The following is a 22,305-nucleotide window of genomic DNA, read 5'->3' as shown; positions in this document are numbered from 1 at the left end:
TTCCTGTGCACTCCTGTATTCTTTTCTCTTCTGTATTTAGTGGCTTAGGTTATCACAAAATGGGGATGAATGTCATCGAAGAAAAATTGCACTGGACAGAGTTAGATAGGCAAGGAAGATGTTATTCATGACTATTGCAGCAGGAAGAGGGGTTGATCTCAGCTTCACTGAAACAAAAGGCAGAAGGGTTTTCAAGTGCTGAGGTGAGCTAGTGGAAAAGTACTGGGGGCCATTAGGTGGGAGGTTGGTCAGTGTGATTAAGACCATCTGTGTTTGTTCTTTGGTACTTAAAGTTATTAGGCTCCTGTCCTCCCCTAGACACTGGGAGATAGAGACTGTATCTTTCTCGGTGATTATACTTCAAAGGTTAACTACCAAGTCCTTGAGAAAGACATACCTGGGTTGTAAAACCGGGCAGAGGCTCTAAACCTCAAAGGGTACAGAAAGAATTTACAATTGCAAGTTTTCTAAAGTAAATTCTCTAAGAAAAGAGAGGCCAGGGGCCTCTTGTCAGGAAGAAATCAGTTTAAATTTTCATCAAGCTGAGGAGAATGTTAGGCTGGCATGGTCAACATCTTCCAGCACAATGCTGTTCTTGTCTTGAAGACTGGAAGGAAAGATGATAATCAAAGAGAAATTTTATTTTAAATAGTTATGTTAAAAACACACACACACACCTTACTGAGTTGAAAGTGGTTGTCTCCAGGGAACCAAAGTGTGAGATGGAGAGAGAAGAAAAAGGAAATGGCTGAGATTGTTATTGTTTTGGTTAATAAAATTGGAGCAATTTACCATTTAAAAGTAAGTACTTGAAATAGTTTGATAAAATAATAGTAATAATACTAAAAAGAATAAGAACTATTAGACAGTTAAAAATGAATACAGAACACTGTCAAGGGGAAGAAATGGTTAGCTAGCTGCTCCTGCCTTGAGATGTGAGCCCTGTATCCTGACCAAAGTCCTGGTACGTTGTGACCATTCTGAGATGCACCCATAGGAAGGGCTCAGCTCTTTCACTCAGTGGATTCTCAAGATGCGACTATAGGACTTATTCCCCTATAGCAAGAGGTAATTGCCAGGCTAGTTCCCCCCACCATCTAATATATTTTTGGTCAAACTTCAACCATTTCAGTAGCACGTTGATGTCTAGGAGTAAGAATTGATTTCACATTAGCTAGAGTGAAATCTAATTAGGAAAGTAAATCATCTATAACTAAAGTAAATCAAATAAAAACGATGCCCTTGAACATAACAATTCCCACCAAGTACATGTAGGTCTGTGGCACCATGGTTGTCAGATTCGAGTCGGTGAATCAGGAGTCCCCTTCTGACTCCTTAAAGGAAAGTGGTACAGGAGTGTATAAGCATGAATGGAGCTGGTTATCTGAGTTTATCATGTATGTCTTCGTTGGCTTACTCAGAAGCATGCCTAGACAAGAACTTTGGTGCAAGGTGTTTATTTGGAATGTTAAAGAAACACTGTCAGGGGCTTGGTAAATGAGATAGGGAAAAGGCGGCATCAGGAAAGGTTTATTGTCTTTGGGTAGGTATCAAGAAGAAGACCCTGAGATGGGGATGCTTGTGAAAGTGTTTTATTACAGAATATCTCCAGGGAAAGAATAAACCAAATCAACAACAGTAAAACTCCCCTAGATTGTAGGGAAGTAGGACAAGGAAGGGAACAAAACCAAGCCTGTGTGTGATATTCATGTCTGTTCCTGGTCTCTTACCACCATGCTCCATCTTCGTCTTCATTATTGCATCCCTGTATGACAAATTTCTCATTTATTTGTATTTCTGGGAATATTCACATTCACATGGGATAAATACAGAATAATATTGGGTCATTAAAGTCTTTAGGACAATTTTAAACTTTTAAAATAAAACCACACACGTGAAACTAACACAACATTGTAAATCAACTACACCCAATAAAAAAATTTCTTTTAATGCATCAAAATATTTTAAAAATGGAAAAAAATAAAATCACCTATAGGGAAGCACCTTTAATTGTTTTTGCTCCACTTTAATTGAAAGGTCATTCTCAAAGCCTGGATTTCTTACCCTCTCCACCATTATACATTCCTTATTATGAAAGATAACCCCCCCAAAAGAATAAGAGCCTTAAGATGACCCGTAGCCTGGGTTGTGGGTTGGGGTGAGGGTAAGAAGAGAAAGATTCTAGAAATAGAAAGGAGCTTCATCTTATTCATCTTATTCATCTGCCTTTAGATGTTAAGTTCTAAAGGCAGTACATGAGAACCAACTTATTGATAAAAATACTTCTGAAATCTGCTCAGAAAGGTGCCTCAATGGAGAACAAGGTATGGTGCCTCAATGGAGAACAAGTTATAATCCCTCAGGGAGACCACTGGTTTCCTACCAGAGTAATGAAGTTTCCTTTGCTTTTAGGGCTGATGAATTGTTTGTCTTGTGTTTAAAGGCCGTAATGAATGGATAATTAATATCTTTAAACACTCAGATAATGCCCGGAGCAGCAACATGCCCACAATATAAAAAACGTTTGTGAAAGCACCCTAAGAAAGCGAATAGTCAACCCAGGTCTTATTCCCGTCTAGAGTCAGAGAAAACAGGAGTAAGAGACAGGGAAGTACACTATTTCAATGTATGAATGGTTTCTCTCTTTGTCTCTTTCTTCATTTATGCAAAATGCTTAACAGTTTTATGAACCGTGTTTTAATTCAGGCTTCTTGATTGTCTTACAGTGTCACCTTAGGCAAGCCCTTAGCCTCTCTAAGCCTCAGTTTCCTCCTCCACCAGGTTGTTGTAAGACTGGATAAGAAGCAATTACTAAGTTGGAGGCACTTGCCGTATAAGTGCTCAGTAAACATCTGTAACTGTTATAATTGGCCTCTGGTGGTCTATTGGGAAAGGTCTTTGTGACGGTGACCCTTGGAATTTTGAGTCCAAGAGCCTGTCCAGCTCTTACATCTCTTTAAATTGTGTGTTTCAATGAATCCTTGTATCTTCCATGGCCCAGGACTTAGCACAGGTGGCTGTCTAAAGAATGAGTTACTTCCATTTAGCTTGACATTTTCTGCTAGTGGATTCTGATGATGTCTACTCAGTGTTCACAGAGTTATATTTTATGAAAATCATCTGTGGTCTGGGCTAGCATTTACATTCATGTTTAAAATGGGTCTCTTCCCATGTTTCCAGCTAATACTATTCCTTTTTCTTAATATTTTAAATTCCTGGCCCTTTCCCCTGTACTTTCGTAGCTCCTGGTGAATGGGCAGCAGGGCCAGCATGACAAGCTGCAAAGCTGGAGGAAACTAAACCGAATACATGCAGCAGTTGTGATATCCTGCTGTGCACTAATCAAATAATCCCTCTGGGTAAATGCTGTTACCTTGAAAATACTATATTGGAAGATAGATATTTGAAAAATGAGCTATAAGGATATAAGCAGTAAAAATGAACTTTAGGTATTATAGAAAAATTAGAGGAGAAAGCAAACATCCTAGCGACTGGGGAGCCAATACTGGTATCTATCAAGAGACAATGCTATCCATCTTAGGATATTAAGCAGAAGTGTAAATACTGAAACATTCATGAAGGGAAATGAAAGCAGGGAAGCTGAGTTATAACTTAGGGCTCTAGTCTGTATACTATGCTGACAGGATAAAAGGGCAAGTAGAAAAGGATACACAGGACAGTTTTCCATGTTTAAGTTTGTTTGTTTTCCTGTGTTCATAAATGTTCACTTACAATATGACAATACCAGGAAATAAAAATATTTATATTTTTATGAAGTCCAGGAAGAAGCTTGTGAGACTGAACACTGGTTTGACCAGATCTTCCTGGAATTTCAGTCTCCCAGGAATGTTGCTGTATGATATTTATATGCATATCCTGTTGGTGGTGGAGTCAGTGAGGGACGGAGTAGAGTGGCCTCGAAGCTAATGGTTGAAGTCTCAGCAGAGCCCACAGACTGATGATTTTGACTCCCCTCTTACATGTAGAAAAGCTAGAATTCAGTTAGCTCTACACTTGGACAACATTACCCTGATGGGAATGAAAACAAATGAGAACCGTCGTTCACAAAATGTGCGCCATCAATGCCATTGGGAAAAGCCTGGTGAAGGGCCAGGCTACAGGGTCCTGAGAGATGAGACTCTCTGCTTACCAAGGTCTATGGAACCCTCTGCACTTTGCCTCTGCTAGGATTAAGCTAAAGTCATTTATTTTTCTGATTTACATGAAAAGAAATGCATTTATAGAAAGACAGCTGAGATGATGGAGGACTGTATAAGAGCATATGAATTCTTTGATCAAATGAACCAATTGTAAACTTTGCTCATGAAGATGCACAAAGAAAGGTAAAAATTGTGCTCAGGCGTGTAAATTGCCTGGATTGCTGAAACTTCTAACAGCATTTGTTTAGTAATAATATAGAAACAGTACCAGTTGCTCTCCACTAGATCTACTTTACTTTTACATTCTACCATTGGACAGAATGAATGACCTTCAAAAACTTTGATTTAAGGAAAGATTGTCCAGTTCATCATGAAGCTAGTGTTTGCAAAGTGTTGTTAAGATGACAATAGTTAATATCTATGGGAGAGGAAAAAACATTTTAAAACTGAAAAATTAAGGCTCAAGAGGATATTTTCCATAGTGGCTGAACTAATTTATGTTCTCACCAATACTGTACAAGTATTCTGTTTTCTCGATATCCTGTCAATGTGTGTTATTTGTAGACTTTTTGATGATAGTCATTCTCACCAGTGTTGGATGATATCTTATTGTGCTTTTGATATGCAGTTCTCCAAGGATTAGTCACATTGAGATCTTTTCATGTGCCTGTTGACCATCTGTAAGTCTTTTCTGGTAAAGTGTCTATTCAGGTCTTCTGCCCATTTTTTTAATCAGATTGTTTTCTTGATATTGTGTTGTATGAACTGTCTGTATATTTTAGTTATTAACCACTTGTTGATCATACCTTTTGCAGGTATTTTATTCCATTTGTAGTTACCTTTTCATTTTGTCAATGATTTCTATTGCTATGCAAAAGCTTTTAAGTTTAATTAGGTCCCATTTGTTTATTTTTGCTTTTATTTCTTTTGCTTTAGGAGACAGATAAAAAAAGATATTGCAGGTATTTACGTCTAAAACTTTTCTGCCTAGGAGTTTAAGTCTTACATTTAGGTATCTAATTCATTTTGAGTTTATTTTCTTATACATGGTACGTGGAAATGTTCTAATCTCAGTCTTTTACATGTAGTCATCCAGTTTTCTCTGCACTGTTTATTGAGAGACTGACTTTTCTCCATGTACAGTCTTGCCTTATTTGTTGTATATTAGTTGACCCTAGGTGCATGGCTTTATTTCTGGGCTCTCCATTCTGTTCTAGTGATCTATGTGTCTGGTTTTGTGCCAGTACCATGCTGTTTTGATTACTGTAACTTTCTAGTATAGTCTGAAGTCAGGGAATGTGATACCTCCACCTTTTTTTCCCTCAAGATTGCTTTGGCTATTTTGGGTCTTTTGTAGTTCCATATAAATTTTAGGATTATTTGTTCTAGTTCTATGAAAAATGTCATGGGTGTTTTGATAGGTATGACACTTAACCTGTAGATTGCTTTCACTATTATGTCCACTTTACAGTATTCTTCCAATTTAAGAACACAGGATGCCTTCACATTTTGTTGCATAATAAATTCCTTCACCAATGTTTTATAGTTTCAGAGTATAGGTCTTTCATCCCCTTGGTTAAGTTTATACCTAGATTTTTAAATTCATTTTGATGTAATTTTATACAGAATTGTTGTCTTGATAGTTTATTATTAGTGTATAGAAGAGCAACAGATTTCTGTATATTAATCTTGTATTCTGAAATTTTAGAGAATTCTTTTATCAGTTCCAGTAGTTTTTGGCTGGTGAATTTAGGATTTTCTATATATAGTATCATTTCATGTGCAAATAGTTAGATTTTATTGCTTCTCTTCCAATTTGGATGTATTTTATTTCTTGTCTGATTGCTACAGCTAGAACTTCAAATACTGTGCTAAATAGAAGTGTAGATAATGTTCATTTTTGTCTTTTTCCTGATCTTAAAGGAAAGTTTTCAGTTTTTCACCATTTAGTATGATGTTAGCTGTGGGTTTGTCATAAGTGGCCTTTATTATGTTAAGATATGTGTACTCTATATCAACTTTGATGAGAGTTTTTATCACGAATGGATGTTAAATTTTATGAAAAGTTTTTCTGTGTCTATTGAGATGATTATGTGATTTTTATCCTTTCTTTTGTTAATATGGTGTTTCATGTTGATTGATTTGCAAATATTGAAACATCTTTGCATCCGTGGAATAAATCCTACTTGATCATGATGTATGATGCTTTTTATGTAATTTTGGATTCAGTTTGCTAACATTTTGTTGAGGATTTCTGTGTCTATATTTATCTGAAATACTAGCCTATAATTTTCTCTATTTTTGTAGTGTTTTTGTCTAGTTTTGGATCATGGTAATTATGGCCTCTTAAAATGAATATTGGAGTGTTCCATACTTTTCAGTTTTTGGAATAGTTTGAGAAATATATGTATTAGCTCTTCTTTATATGTTTGGTGGAATCCCCCCATGAAACCATCCATTCCTGGACTTTTCTTTGTTGGAAGTTCTTTTTTTATTACAAAATTAAATTTTACTACTAGTTATCGATCTGTTCAGATTATCTGTTTCTTTCTATAGGTTGTATGTTTCTAAAAATTTGTCCATTTCTTCTAGATTTTTCCAATTTGTTAGCATATGACTGTTCATAGTATTCTTTTATAATTTTTTTATCCCATGGTATCAGTTGTTGTTACTCTTCTTTCATTTCTTATTTTAATTATTTTGGTCCTCTCTTTTCTTCTTGATTAGCCTTGCTAAATGTTCATCAGTTTTGCTTATGTTTTCAAATAACCAGCTTTTGTTTTCATTGAGCTTCTCTTTTGTTGTTGTTGTTTGCTCTTTGATTTCTTTTCTCTGTGATCTTTATTATTTCCTTCCTTCTGCTGGTTTTGGGCTTTGTTTGTTGTTATTTTTCTAATTCCTTTAGGTGATAGGTTAGATTGTTTGAGGGTTTTTTTGTTGTTGTTTGTTTCTTGATGTAGGCCTATATTGCTATAAACTCCCTTTTAGAACTGCTTTTGGTGCATCCCATAGTTTTTGGAAAGTTGTGTTTCCATTTTCACTTGACTGGAGGTATTTTCTGATTTCCTCTTTAATTTATTCCTTTACCATTGGTTTTTTAGTAGTATGTTGTTAACTATCCACTTCCCCCACCCTTTTTCTTTCTGTATGTGATTTCTAGTTTTACACCCTTGTGGTCAGAAAAAAATGCTTGATGTAACTTCTGTCCTCTTAAATTTTCTGAGACTCATTTTTTGGCCTAGCCATGGTCTATCTTGGAGAATGTCTTGTGTGTATTTTAAAAGAATTCGTATTCTGCTGTTTTTGGATACAATGTCATACAGATATCTGTTAAGTCCTCCTGGTCTATTGTGTCACTTAAGAGCACTATTGCCTGTTGATTTTCTGTCTGGATGGTCTGTCTATTGGTGTAAGTGAGGTTTTAAAGTCCCCTACTATTATAGTAGCATTGTCAATTTCTCCCTTTATGTCTATTAATATTTACATACTCCTGTATTGGGTGTATAAAAAACAAGTATAATATCCTCTTCTTGTATTAATACCATTTTCATTGTATAACTCCCTTCTTTTGTCTTTTCTTATAGAATTAAAATAAATTCTATTTTGTCTGATATGAGTATTGCTATCCTTGCTTTCTTGTTGTGTCTATTTGCATGAAGTATTATTCCATCCCCTCCCTTTGTCTGTGTGTCTTTAGCTCTGAAGTTAGTCTCTTGTAAGCCACATATATGGGTCTTATTTTTTTAATCCAATCAGCTGCCCTATATCTTTTGATTAGAGGATTTAATCCATTGACATTTAAAGTAACAATTGCCATTTTGTTACTTGTTTTCTGATTGTTTTTGTAGTTCTTTCTCTCTTCATTTCTTCTTCTGTTTTGATGATTTTTTAATGGTATGTTTATGTTCCTTTCTCTTTAGTTTTTGTGTAGCTGTTGTAGTTTGATTTACGGTTACCATGGGTTTCATAAATGTTGACCTATAATTATATCTACTTGTTTTAAGTTAGTAGTCATACATACGCATGGATATATATGCGATACAGACCTGGATGTATATGCTATCAATATGGAGATAGGGATTTGGATCCCATAATAAATTGGTATACAGACTAGCCTCCAATCCCTTAGTAATGCATAGTCTGAGACAAGATAAATTTCATGGGAAAGTCATCTTGATCTTGGCATCCAACAGTTATGCCAGTGTATTTCTGGCATTTTTCCTCTTTCTGATCTATAGTGATATTTCAGCAGGGCATCTATCATACCCCTTTTCCCTTGCTGTCATCAATATGATGAACTTGCAGAGTTCTAAGTTAACTGAAGTCAGCATTGCTTTTGTAGCCTTGCCTCTCTCTGAAGTCTTTGCTCTATGAACCAAGAAATTGAAGAAATGGAGTCAGGGAGAGAAAAGTAGGGAAAAAGGAAGTTTAATTCTCCCTTTTTTAACAGCTAAATGCATCTGGGCTGCCTGAGATCACAGTGAATTTATCATCAATTAACTTCTTCTGATCTACTAAATACCTCAGTAATAACCTGTACTTCCCTAGCACTTTGTGAACAAAAAGGCAGATACTGCAGCTGGGAAGGTGAACTCTGGGGCTATAGTGCTCAGCTCATGATGTCAGTCAATCATGGGTTGCCTGGGCTGTGGGGCTACAGGGTCTACAACCCACTGGATAACAATACATGTTCTTCCTAAAGGAAATGTGGTCTTGTATAAAATGCAGTTCTGACATCTGAAGGGGAAATTAAGGAGTACCTTGATTCAGGAGGATCATGATACATATTGGTAGCAACTTAATGCAAAATAAAGACAATTTTAGAAATAGTGTAAGTGGCAAGCATTATTCTTATATCCAGATCATACAAATACATAATAAGAAATGAAAACCACAGATAAGTATCCTTTATTAACATATATGTAAAAGGTTTTTTTCATGATATATTAGAAGGTCACAGCCTAATCAAATAAAAAGAATAGTAAATTGTAATGAATTGGAGTATATCCCTGGACTTCAAATTTAGTTTAAAAATTGAAAACCAATCGATATAATTCACCGTATTAACAGATGAAAAAATACAAACATATGATCAGCTCAGTTAAATCCAAAAACTCATTTGGCAAAATTCAACACCCATTGATAATAAAATCTCTCTGTAAGCTAGGAATTGAAGGAACTTGCTGAACTTAAATAAAGCTCATCTCTAAAATATCTGTGCTAATAGCTTACTTAGTAATGAAAGACAGAATGCCTTCCTAACAGGATTAAAAACAAGACAAAGAGGTTTGCTCTTATGACTCTTATACAATGTTTTTATTGAAAATACTTATCAGTGCACTAAGGCAAGAAAAGAAAGAGCTCTAAATTAAAAAAAAAAAAGTAAGACTGCCTTTATTCACAGATGACATGATCCTGTATTTAGAAAGTTCTATGAAATCTCCAGAACAGCCACTGGAAGTAGTATGTTAGTTTTAAAAAGTCACAGAATAGAATATCAATCATCAAAAGGCAATGACATTCCTACATATAGCAAGGAAAAATGGGAAAATATCTTTAAATGCTATTTATGATGCCTCACTAATATGAAATTCTTAGGTATAAATCTAACAAAACTTACGTAAGATCTGTATACTGAAAATCACAACACACGAAAGGAACTAGAGAATCAAGGAAAAACTAAGTATTATAGTCAAGGTTCTCTGGAGAATAAAACCAACAGGAAGTAAAAACATAATAATGAGTTAGCTCACACAATTTTGGAGGCTGACAAGTCCCAAGACCTACAGTCAGCAAGCTGGATCCCCAGGAGAGTCCATGGTGTAATTCTAGTCTGAGTCCAAAGGCCTAAGAACAAGGAGAGCCCTTGGTGTAGTTTTAGTATGAAGGCCGGCAGGCTCAAGACCCAGGAAGAGACTGTCCCAGTTTGAGTCCAAAGGAAAATGTTGATATCATGGCTCAAAGGCAATCAAGCAGGGAGCAGTTGCCTCTTACTCAGCTATTGTGTTTTATTCAGGCTTCAAGGAATTGGATGAGGCCCACCCACATTAAGGAGGTCAGTTTACTCAATCTACCAATTCAAATGTTAATCTCATTCAAAAACACCCTCCCAGACACACTCAGAATAATGTTTTATCAAATGTCTAGGCACTTCATGGCCCAGCCAACTTGACACCTAAAATTAACCATCATATGGAGTGAGATAGCATGCTCATGCATGGGGCAATTCAATATTATTAAGATGCCAGTTTTCACCAGTCTGATGTTTAAATTCAACAAAATCACAGTCCCAGCAGGAATTATTATAGGCATTGACAAGCTGACCCATAATTTATATGGTGATATAAATTACCATATAAAAGCTTAGCATAGTCAAATTGAGAAAAAAAGAACAAACTTGGAAGATCTGTACTGTCTGATTTCAAAACTTACTACAATGCCACAGTAATCAAATATGTGTGGTAAGGATAGATATATAGATAATGGGACAAAATACACATCCTAAAATTGGTCAATACATATATGGTCAATTGATGAACAATGAACATGCCAAGATAGGGGAAAGGAGAGACTTTCCAATTAATTGTGCTAGAACAAATGAATACCCATATTAAAAAAGAAAAAAAAAAGGAAAGCACATACTAGTTCACACTGAATAAAAAAACTCAAAATGGATCATAAATGTAAATTTAAGAGGTAAAACTAGAAAATGTATAGAAGACGACGTGGGAGTGTATCTTAGTGACCTTGATTTAGACAAAGGTGAAAAATATAATAAAATGATGGAATAGTATATGTGTGAAGAAAGGAGAGAGACAAAGGCTAATAGTTGAGAAGAAATAAATAGTTAATTGAGGAGATGATTTGAGCAATGTTAAGTAGTCTTCCTTTTACCGTATTTCTTCTAAACATACTAGGGCTTGTTGCCTGATTTCAGCCATTAAAATTTGTTGCTTAATACTATACAGGACACTATTTCAATCTACTAGATTACATATTACTGATATTACAATTTATAATATATATATTGTGTATCAATTGTGTATTTATATATATATATCCACACACACATACCTACGTAGATAAATATAGAACTGAATATAGATATAACAATACTTCCTGTTTTCCTGTTGACCAGACTGTGGGGAGAAAAGCACTCTTATGTCTTTTACTGGGTTGGCCAAAAAGCTTGGGTTTTTCCATGAGATGTTATGGAAAAACCCAAATGAACTTTCTGGCCAACCCAATATATTGCTGGTGGGAAGACACATTTGTATAGTACTATGAGAGGGAGATTTGGTGTTACCATATAAAACTACATCTGTATTTACCTGTTGACCCACTGATTTTACTTCCAGGAATTTACCCTGAAAGTACACCTCAAACAATGCTAAACACACGCACATGCACACACAGTCTTTGCAGCATTGTTTGTCTATAGTGAAAACATATTAAATGTTCATATATAGGAGAACAGTTCAATAAACTATAGTGTATAAACCCAGAGGAGTACTTTATAAAAATGGAGAAAGGTCTAGATGACCTGATGAGGAGTTATTCCCTGGATGTATTTCTCACTGCAAAAAGCAAAGTGCAAAAGAATATCTATGTGTGTTATCTTTTGTGCAAAAATAAGGATAAAAAGCATACACACACATATACACAAACATACTTGTTTGTACTAAAAGAAATACAGGAAAGACAAACAAGAAATTCATGAGACTGGCTCTCTATGAGGGTGTGGGGAAACTGGATGGAAAGGGTGGGGGAAAGGGAACATGGAGGAGTGGAAGGAGGGAGAGTACTGAGATGGAAGGGAATTGGGTGGTGACACTTCTAAGTACACCATTTAAAAAATAACTTTGGCTTTTAGAACCATGTTCTGTTTCACATGCTTGAACAAGCAAAATAGAAACAGGAAGAATTTGAGGGAAATGGAATATGAACAGAAACACATGAATCTAACTGTATTTCAAATGAGTAATATAAACATGTTAGGGATGGGCAATAATTCTTGAACACAGTACTTCGTATGTCCTCAGGCTAAAGACAAAAAGAATGTGTGTGTGTTTTTTAAATGACTCTAGTCGCTAGGTTTATTTTCCACAATAGTATGCATTAGTCATTCTGAAATGACTTGATGTATCTTAAAAGTGAGCATTTAAGTGAATCTATTGTGAATAAGAAAGAGTTAGTCTCTTTTTGTCAGAAAGTCAAAATTGTGGAAATCCAGAAGCTAGAATAAGTACTATGGTGTCAGAATGAAATTGAAGGTGTTAGTGTGGATATGTGTTTTTGAATATCTAGATATAGATATGGACATATATATGTATATAGATTTAAATTTATGAATAAGTGGACAGATATAGAAATAAATGTGGGTGTGTATATACATATATACACATATAGTTTAATACTTACCTGATTTAATTTTTTCAACACTCTAATAACGTTATTGTACAAACCCCAAATATTTAAAGTGAAATTTCTAAAATCTCAGTGTTCCTGTACTCACTTCCTTCTCACAAATACTTTGTTTCATCTTTTCCCTTGAATCCCCCTTAATTTTTCCCAACTACAAATTTCAGAATTCCTAGGGCAGTCTTAGAATTCTGAAGGTGCACAGTAAAAATGTATAAACTCATAATAAACCAACAGGTAAGGCAGAATGAAACAAAGGAAATTTTCAGTACATAAATTGTTCTTACATTACCCTAATCAGTAGATCTGTCAATGTTACATGGGGGCAGTGTAGGAGGGGAGGACAGAAGGAGAGAGAGATGGTTGATAGCATTTGAAGTATTCGATGGACTATGTGACACACAGTGGAAGGGAAGCGTATGAGCAAAGCGTGTGTGTGAACTATGGAGGAACACAGCCTGCTCCCTTGATGAAGCCTTATTATTTTTTATTCTGAAGGTCACGTATAAGATTAGAATCATCCAAGAATAGTTTTCTCATTTTTTCTATAAATGCTTGACAAGTCTACATGTGCAAAACCTATTTAGCAAAATGCCGACATAGGCTTCATAGATTGTAATTTTCAAAAGCAATAACAAAGATCCCCTGCAACTTGTAAAATATTCAATAGAAGGTTTTGAATAAGATTGAAAAATGGAAGGAAATTGGTGTTCCCAGCAGGCAAAATATTACTGACATTTTTAATAATAATGCAACATAAGACCTAGATAGGGCAAGACAAAAATCCATTTTGCATGTCAAAAACTTGTCTGCAACAAATTTGTTTAGGTTACTTTGTTAGATTCTGTGACTCTAATGGAATAAGTTCAAGGTTAAGAAAAGTAAAATAAATGTCTAAATGATTGTGCAGAGGCTAACTTTTCCAGCAAGGCTCTGCAAGATGAGAAATCTGTATACAAGAAATGACTTCATCTTTTCTTCATGAATGCGTGTTTGTTTCACTTTCAAGATAAAAAGAAAATCAAAATACCTGCCAACTTGGCTTTACATAATCTGTGTTCTCCTGGCTGTGCATAAATTTAAGTGTTTAGGCACAGTTTCTTGTTGTATCTGGTAAGATTTTCCTATTCATCACACGTTTCAACTCAACTAATGAAAAACACAGTAATTCAAGTGCCCTAAAATTTAAATATTTGGTAGTTTATTAACATATTATTAAATTCTCCTACTTTGGAAAGAATTAAGAAGTTTAGCATGAAATAGGCTTCAATGAGCAGGGATTATGGTTGAAGAAACACATTAATGAACTTCAGTTGGCTTGAAATAATGGAGTTTAAAGTTATTTTTAAAGCCCTTAATGTAGGGACTTCCTTGGTGGCACAGTGGTTAAGAATCCACCTGCCAATGCAGGGGACATGGGTTCGAGCCCTGGTCTGGGAAGATCCCACATGCTTGAGGAGCAATTAAAGCCCGTGCACCACAACTACCGAAGCCCGTGTGCCTAGAGCCCATGCTCCGCAGCAAGAGCAGCCACCGCAATGAGAATCCTGCACACCACAATGAAGAGTAGCCCCCGCCTGCCACAACTAGAGAAAGCCAGCGTGCTGCAACTAGAAAGACCAGCACAACCAAAAATAAATAAATTAATTTAAAAAAACCTTAATGTATAAATAAAAGATTAATCATCTTCGGGCTTCCCTGGTGGCTCAGTGGTTGAGAGTCCGCCAGCCGATTCAGGGGACACGCGTTTGTGCCCCGGTCCGGGAAGATCCCACATGCCGTGGAGCAGCTGGGCCCGTGAGCCATGGCCACTGAGCCTGCACGTCCGGAGCCTGTGCTCCACAACGGGAGAGGCCACAACAGTGAGAGGCCCGGGTACCGCAAAAAAAAAAAAAAAAAGATTAATCTTCTTCTACTTATGACTAGTTTGTATCAGTTACCAGTAAAGGGCCTTTTGATGATTAGATGATTGATATGAGGGGGGAAAAATCTACCATTAACTCTCATTTCCAATTAATTCCAGAGTATTTTTGATTTAAAGAGGATCCTTGAAAGTGATTGATGCTTAAAACATTATTTCTGCTTAATGTTTAATTAATGTAGCATGTAAGCATGAGTTTGTTTGGGAAAATGATTCAGTTGGTTGTGATAGACTTAACAAGGAAGAACTGAGTTTTACAAAAGCCTATACCTTATGGACAAATAGTCTCCAAAAATTGATCTTGGTTCCATAGAAACAACAAACTATTCAAATTTTGATCAAGATTACATTGAATCTATAAATCAAATAAGGTGAATAGACATCTTGATGGTATTGAATTTTCCAATGAGTGAACATGTCATATCTCTTAGTTCTTTGTTTTTTCTTAGCAATATTCTGTAATTTTCTGCATAGTGTCTTGCATTTCTTTTGCTGTAATTTTTATAAATGCTTTTTCATATTGATATTTAAAATTTCCATTTGCTCATTGCTAGTATATAGAAATGCAGTTGCCTTTTGTACATTGACCTTGCATGCTGTGCCATATAAGGTACAATAGAAATAGGGAAAGTAAGCATTCTTTGTGGTTCCCAGTCTTAGCAGGAAAATAGTCACGGTTTCTCCTGTACGTATGATCGTAGTTATAGGTTTTTATAAGTAATACTTCATAAGTTTGAGGGAATTTACTTCTACTTCTGATTTGCTTACAGCTTTTATCATGAACATCTGTTGAAATTGGTCAAGTGCTTTTTCTGCCTTTATAGTGATAATCCTCTCCTCGCTCTTTTTTTCTTTCATTTTATAACTGTGGTGCAGTATATTAACTGTTAAATACTAAAACAAACTTGTATTCCTGCAATGAAGTCTGCTTATTCAAGATGCATTCCCCTTTTCAATATCTTTTTGGATCAATTTGTTAGTATTTTGTTAAGGATTTTTAAGTCTATGTTCATGATAGTAATTATTTTGTCATTTTATTTTCTGGTAATTGTGAGACTTTGGTACCAATATTGATACCAAAAGTATTAGTCTAGAGTCATGAAATGGGTCAGGGATGGTTTCTTCCTCTATTTTCTGAAATATTTTATATAAAATCGTTTAACATAAATGGTTTGTAGAATTTAAGACTGAAAACATCTGAGACTAGAGAGTTTTTTTGGAGCGGGGTAATTACAAATTATGATGTTCATAGGCTTATGGTATTCAGATTTTCTACTTCTTGGGTTAGTTTTGTTAATTTGTGTGTTTCAGGGACAAAGCACATTTCATCAAGGCTGTCAAACTGATATTTTAATTTCTGTGAGATCTGAGTTAATGTCCTCTCTTACATTTCTGGTATAGACAATTTCTGTCTCCTCTCTTTTTTTTATTGCATAGTCTAGCTAAAGATTTATCAATTTTATCAATACTTTTACAGGAAATGATTTTGGTTTATAAAACTTTTAATTTAAAAAATTTTTCTACTTCATTTCTACCTCTATCTTTATTATTTCCCTCTTTCTACTTAATTTGGGTTTAATTTTATCTTCTAGATACTTGAGGAACTGTAAATCACATAATATAGCTATTATTTTCTAATATATGCCTTTAAAGCTATACATTTCTATGTATTTCCTTTTATGCACTCTACAAATTTTGTGGGTAAATATTCTTTATCACTGATTTTAAAGTATTTTAACATGTTTATGATCTCTTCCTTGACTTGTCAATTATTGTAAAATGCATTGCTTAATTTCATACTGAGATATTTTCTAGGTACCTTACTCGTATTGATTTCTAATCTAATTCTATTACAGTGAGAGAAATTACTATGTGATATTTCAGTTTTCAAAATGTATTGAGAACTTATTTTGTCTTGCAATATATTTTGGTAATTGTTTTATGTGTGCTTGAAAAGTATTTTGTTATCTGAGTTATTGGCTCCATCAGTGTAGATCAGGCCAGATTGGCTGACAAATCTGTTCAAATCTGTTGTTCAAATCTGTTCTATCAAATAACTTCGAGAGAAATGTTAAAATCCTCAGCCACATTGGTGGATTAATCTACTTCTCTTTAATCCTATTAATATTTGCTTCATATTTTTCAGTTCTTTTATAAGTGGTAAACATTTTAAGCATTGTTGTGCCTTCCTGATAAATTAATCCTTTTTTGCCTGATATTAATATAGGCAATGTTTTATTGTGTTTATTATATGCGTAACGTATCTTACCATTTTTTGCACCATTTATGTCTTTGTTATCTGTCTCTTGTACACATAATTTAGCCTTTCTTTTTATCCAGCCTGAAAATATCTTTCTAAAAATTGGAGTGTTTAGTTCATTTATATTTATCAGTATGTAGGATTAGAAATTCAGTGGTGCTGTTAATTCTTGTTTCATTTGTGTTCCTAAGTAATTTTTCTTTTATTTTGTCTTTGTGTTTCTCATTTACTAGCTTCTTTTGGGTTATCATTTCTTTTTTATTAATTTTTCATTTTAATGCCTCAATTGGTTTTTTTCGGTACGTGGGCCTCTCACTGTTGTGGCCTCTCCCGTTGCGGAGCACAGGCTCCGCAGGCTCAGTGGTCATGGCTCATGGGCCCAGCTGCTCTGCGGCATATGGGATCTTCCCGGACTGGGGCACGAACCCGTGTCCCCTGCATCGGCAGGCGGACTCTCAACCACTGCGCCACCAGGGAAGCCCCTCAATTGGCTTTTTAACTATACCTCTTTGTATTATTTTTATAGTTATTGTAGCAACTATAATAAACATCCTTAAGTGGTCACAGTCTACAGAGTTAGCAATGTACCATTTAATATAAAACATAAGAACCTTAAAACAGTAAAATTACATGTATTACCCACATCTTTGTGTCACTGTTATGTATTTTACTATATATAAAATAAATCTCAAAATCAAAATTCCATACTGTTATATTTGCTTTAGGAGTTGCTTTTCAAACAAATTAAAATAATTTTAATGAAGTGAAACAGTCTTTCATAAAACTCCATGTGTTCACACTTTCTGATCTATTTCATTATTTCCTATAAAATCAAGTATTTGGGGCTTCCCTGGTGGCGCAGTGGTTGAGAGTCCGTCTGCCGATGCAGGGGACACGGGTTCGTGCCCCAGTCCGGGAAGATCCCATATGCCGCAGCAGCTGGGCCCATGAGCCATGGCCGCTGAGTCTGCGCGTCCAGAGCCTGTGCTCCACGATGGGAGAGGCCACAACAGTGAGAGGCCCGCGTACCGCAAAAAAAAAAAAAAAAGTATTTGTTCAATCCTATTTTCCTTTATCTTAATGAAACTCCTTTAACATTTCTTGTAGTTTAAAAAAAGAAACCTGGTGGTATGAATTTCTTAAAGACTTTCATTAGTTTGAAATTGTCTTTATTTTACCCTGTTTTTAAAAAATGTATTTTTCCGTGCAGGTGTAGACTTTTTCTTGTTTCACATTTGCTTTTCTTATACTAGTTCAAAGATGCTATTCTGTGTCTTCTGGCCAGCATTGTTCCCAATGAGAGGTTAGGTATAAAATGTATAATTTTTTCTCAGTATGTAATCTATTTTCTTCTTGGCTCCACTCAAGATTCCTGTTTCTCTTTGATTTTCTGCAGGTTGAAATCTGTATACTTAGGGTTGTTTCCTTTGTTTTTATCCTCCTGATGGGTCACTGAATTTTGGAACTTGGGCTCGAGGTTGCAGACAACATACACTAGGGTGTCTGGTTATGCAGTCTCCTTCAAAGGTGTTATAGTTTGTTCTGTCAAGCATTTAGATTTCTGTTAGATCCTTTTAAGTTCTGTGAGATTTGGTTTTATCCTTTGATGGGGTGAGTCCATTTTGGTTTAGAACTTAGTTTTCGGTGATGACGCCTACTTTAGGACAGGGACCATAATCCAAAGCTTTGGCATTGCCAGGGCCTTAACTGAATGCTTAAAACTTTCAACATGGTCTCCCTACTATTGCTAACTCATTCCAATCTCTCCATGCACAGTGTAACCTCTGATGTCACCAACCAGGTCTCAGCCCTTAGCCCGGCAATCTCTACTAGGACTCATGGAGTTTTGTCCTTCCCACATCAACCAATAGGACCCCAAACACCCAGCAAAATACATGGGCAAGATAACTAAGAATTGACAAGTAAGAGGCTTTATCCTAATTGAGTGACGTTTTGAAATGTCAGTGTTCAGAAATTCTAATCATTTTTTTTTCTTACTTTACACAGCAGTACCTTATTCCAACTTCTTAAGTTACTGAAGTATTCCACACAGCAGCCAATTTGGAAATACATAGCCGTAGCTGGTTTTCATTATATGATGGTTTCTTTCCTTCCATGAAGCCTTCCTTCATTAAAAAATGCTCTAGGAAAATCCAGTAATGGTAGAGGATGATTTGAATTGTCAACTTCCCAGCAACTTTCCTAACATCAGCTACTGGTAGTAGTTAGTTCTGGCTCAGATTTAAATTTCCATTGAGAAGCAGAGATTTTACACAAAGGGTCATTTTCTTCAGGCAGATCTCATCCTGTCCTGGCCCAAATTCCAGTGTAGGTTATCTTTCTGGTCTTGTCTTTCTAATCTGTTATGTGGCGCTTCAAGCAATAAAAATATGGTATAATTTAGAGAAATATTTGGTATTTACAACTGCAGAGAGAAGCATATTTTTCTCCCATATTAATTTCTGTCCCAAAGATATGGCCCTCACTGGACATATTCTCATAGGAAAGAATATGTTAAACTCCATACCATAAAAAAATCAGGGCTTGCAGCATTCATCATCACAATTAATCAGTACTTATTAAGCGCCTACCATAGGGCAGCACAGAATGACATCACAGATTGTCCCCATGGGTAGATCTTGAAGTAGGCAAAGAACACTAATTAAAAGCTAGGGTTTGGGAGTATTTGCTTTTGACTCTGTCATTGATAAGCTTTGTGGCTTAAGCATGTTGCTTACTACTTCTGAGTCTCAGCCTTTATATATGTATAATTAAATAAAAGAGGTTTTAAGAGAGTGGGGGAAATTATGTGTAGAAGCCTCCTAGAAACTTTTCTTAGTTCAAGTCAATCACCATGATCTTCCTCTTCATGTCAGTGATTGGTTTAAAATGTTCATGAAACTGACAAAGGGATGTGAGGGGCTTCAGTGAAGCTAATAAACTAAACATGAATCAGAACTGTTGGAAATACCAAAATAGTCTAGGTGTCACCAACATGGCCCTGGTTAATAACCTATTGGCATGCAGTCTTTGGTAACAACAGAGACAATGTACACACATACATACAGATAAGCATGCATGCATACATGTGATATATATATGATACACATGTATGATATCATACATATGAAAAGTAAATGGTGTTATATCATCTCATTTTTAAAGTCTGTGTAAAGCCAACAAAGGGTTAGTAATTTCTACTATGTAATGAGTGTTATTTCTTTATTTGAATAATCTATATAAATTTATACTTAAGCATAGGTTTCTTGGGTATTTTTTAAAAAATAACATTGGCAATAAAGATATTTAAACTTTGAATTTCATACCTTCATTCCCCCCAAAATGTTATGAATATTTTACTGGACTGGTGACTGAAGAAAAGGTTAAATTTCTTGAACAGGGAAGTTTAAAATAAAAATCCTTGAAATATGGAAAGTAATTATCGCTACCTTTCTTTGCAATACCATATGCTATCTCATGGCGAGATAGTTATAACAAGTCATGGGGGGACATTTGTACGATTATGTTTAATTATTTCCAAAGGTTATTATCTATATCAACCTTCACCTCTAAATAATATTAGCACAGAGATTTTATCTGCAGGGTTAACCTGTGTGAATTGTTCACCTCTCATGGGGACTCCCCACCAGGACAATAATAGATTAGATTATTGTTTCACCTGTTATGTGATACACTATTTTTCTGGTGTCTGTAAAATACTAATAAAGATAAATCTCAATAGTATGTCAAGATAAAGTGACAATTATTAATGAAAGAGAGAGAGACCATCATAGCTGTGAGACTTACATGTGTGCTAGAAAATTTCAGAGCACAGTCTTAGACCATCATTTATTGCATATCTTGGGTGAATTGCTTAATCTTTCTAAGTCTCTGTTCCTCTCATATATAAAATGAGTAATAAGCTAATAGTGTTATCATGAGGCTTAAATGACTAATACAAAAAAGTCCTTTGGACAAAGCCTAACAAACAGTAGTAATTACACAAACACTGGATGAATTCCTGACTACAGATTGCAGATACTGTTCTCTTCATTTTACAGGTGAGTAAGTTGAGGCTCAGAGAACTTGAGAAAAGTAGCAAAAGTCTCCCAGTCAGTGACAGAGCTGGGTTTCTAACCATGGCAATCTGACTCAAAGTCCACAAGTGTAACACCTTCCCCTCTTGCTTTGAGTTCTAGAAAATCCCAAGTAGCAAGACACAGATTTCCTGATGCCTTCCTCTGAACATGCATCTTTCTCTCCCCACTTCTCATATCTAAATGCATTGTACCAATAGTATAACTTTCTGTTCTTAGTAAAGTAATTGAGTAAAAGCCACCATACTAGGCACTGTGTAAGACAGAACAATAAATTATACAAAATACCATCTCCTAACACCCAAGTACATGTTCTGTGCATGTATGTGAATTTTCTTTCTGTGGATTTATGGATATTTATTAGAATTATTTCTCAAGAGTTTTCAAAAAGTTTTCAGGGAACATAAATAAAATGTAGAGATACCAAAGCCACACAGTCCTCCCCCAAATCAATTACAAGGAAAGCCTTCAAACAAAGAAAAAGTGATGAGAGTGAAAAAAAAAAAAAAAACCACACACAACAAGAATTATGTAATGATGATTAAGAGAAAGTCAAAGTGATATGACTGTATTGCAAAATCTAGACTTTTGGAAGCATATGGGGCAGAAAGCTCAGCTATGAGCAACCTGAGAACCAATGTAAAAACTAATACAGAATATGCAACATAGTTCTTACTGTCCAGTTAAAGTAATTTAATCTAAGTTTTAAGGGTTTTTTTTAACAGTTCTAAACTCAGACATTTCTCATTCTGTTTTTGTAGAGGATATCGGACAGCCTAAGTATAATATTTTATAGCACAGATTTATTCAAAATTTAAATACATCTCTCTAAGAACTCATTAAAAAAAATTCCACATTTCCACAAATCCAGGACCCATAGCTAACAATAAAATCTTTGAAAGGGTTATTTTTTTTACTTTCCTTTGGAAATTAAGGTCTCTTGGGCTTTAACCAACTTGAAGCAGCAGAAGGGGAGATAGAACTCCAAATGAGACAGATGTTGTCTCTACCTTGGGAAGTTTGTAATCTATCAGGGAGGACAGATGTTGCACACATGATTAGAAATGTGCAACAGAAATGGGGGGCTATAGACATGTGTGACAACTACACTCAATCTTTTTAAAGGTAGGAATGTTTAGAAATACAAAAGAATGAGTAAATATGTACTAGGAATTTACTACACAAAGAAATGGGAAGGGTGAGTGTTGTCGTGTGACGGTGTGGAAAGAGAAATCCTGGGTAAATTAAGAACAACAACGAAAAGATGGGTAGGTATCCATTGATGGGAAAGAGCAAGGTATGTATGAGAATGTTACAGAAGCCCAGTGTGGTTAGCAAATAAAGACTGAGGAGGAGAATGAGACTAGAGAAATGAACACGGGTTATTATGAAATCAAAAGGAGCTAATTAGGGCTTAATAGTGCATAGCAATGTGGATGTTCATCC

The sequence above is a fragment of the Delphinus delphis genome, chromosome 16, assembly GCF_949987515.2.
Source record: "Delphinus delphis chromosome 16, mDelDel1.2, whole genome shotgun sequence".
Lineage (NCBI taxonomy): Eukaryota > Metazoa > Chordata > Mammalia > Artiodactyla > Delphinidae > Delphinus > Delphinus delphis.
The sequence above is the reverse complement of the archived record's forward strand: the minus strand, read 5'-3'. Positions refer to the sequence as shown.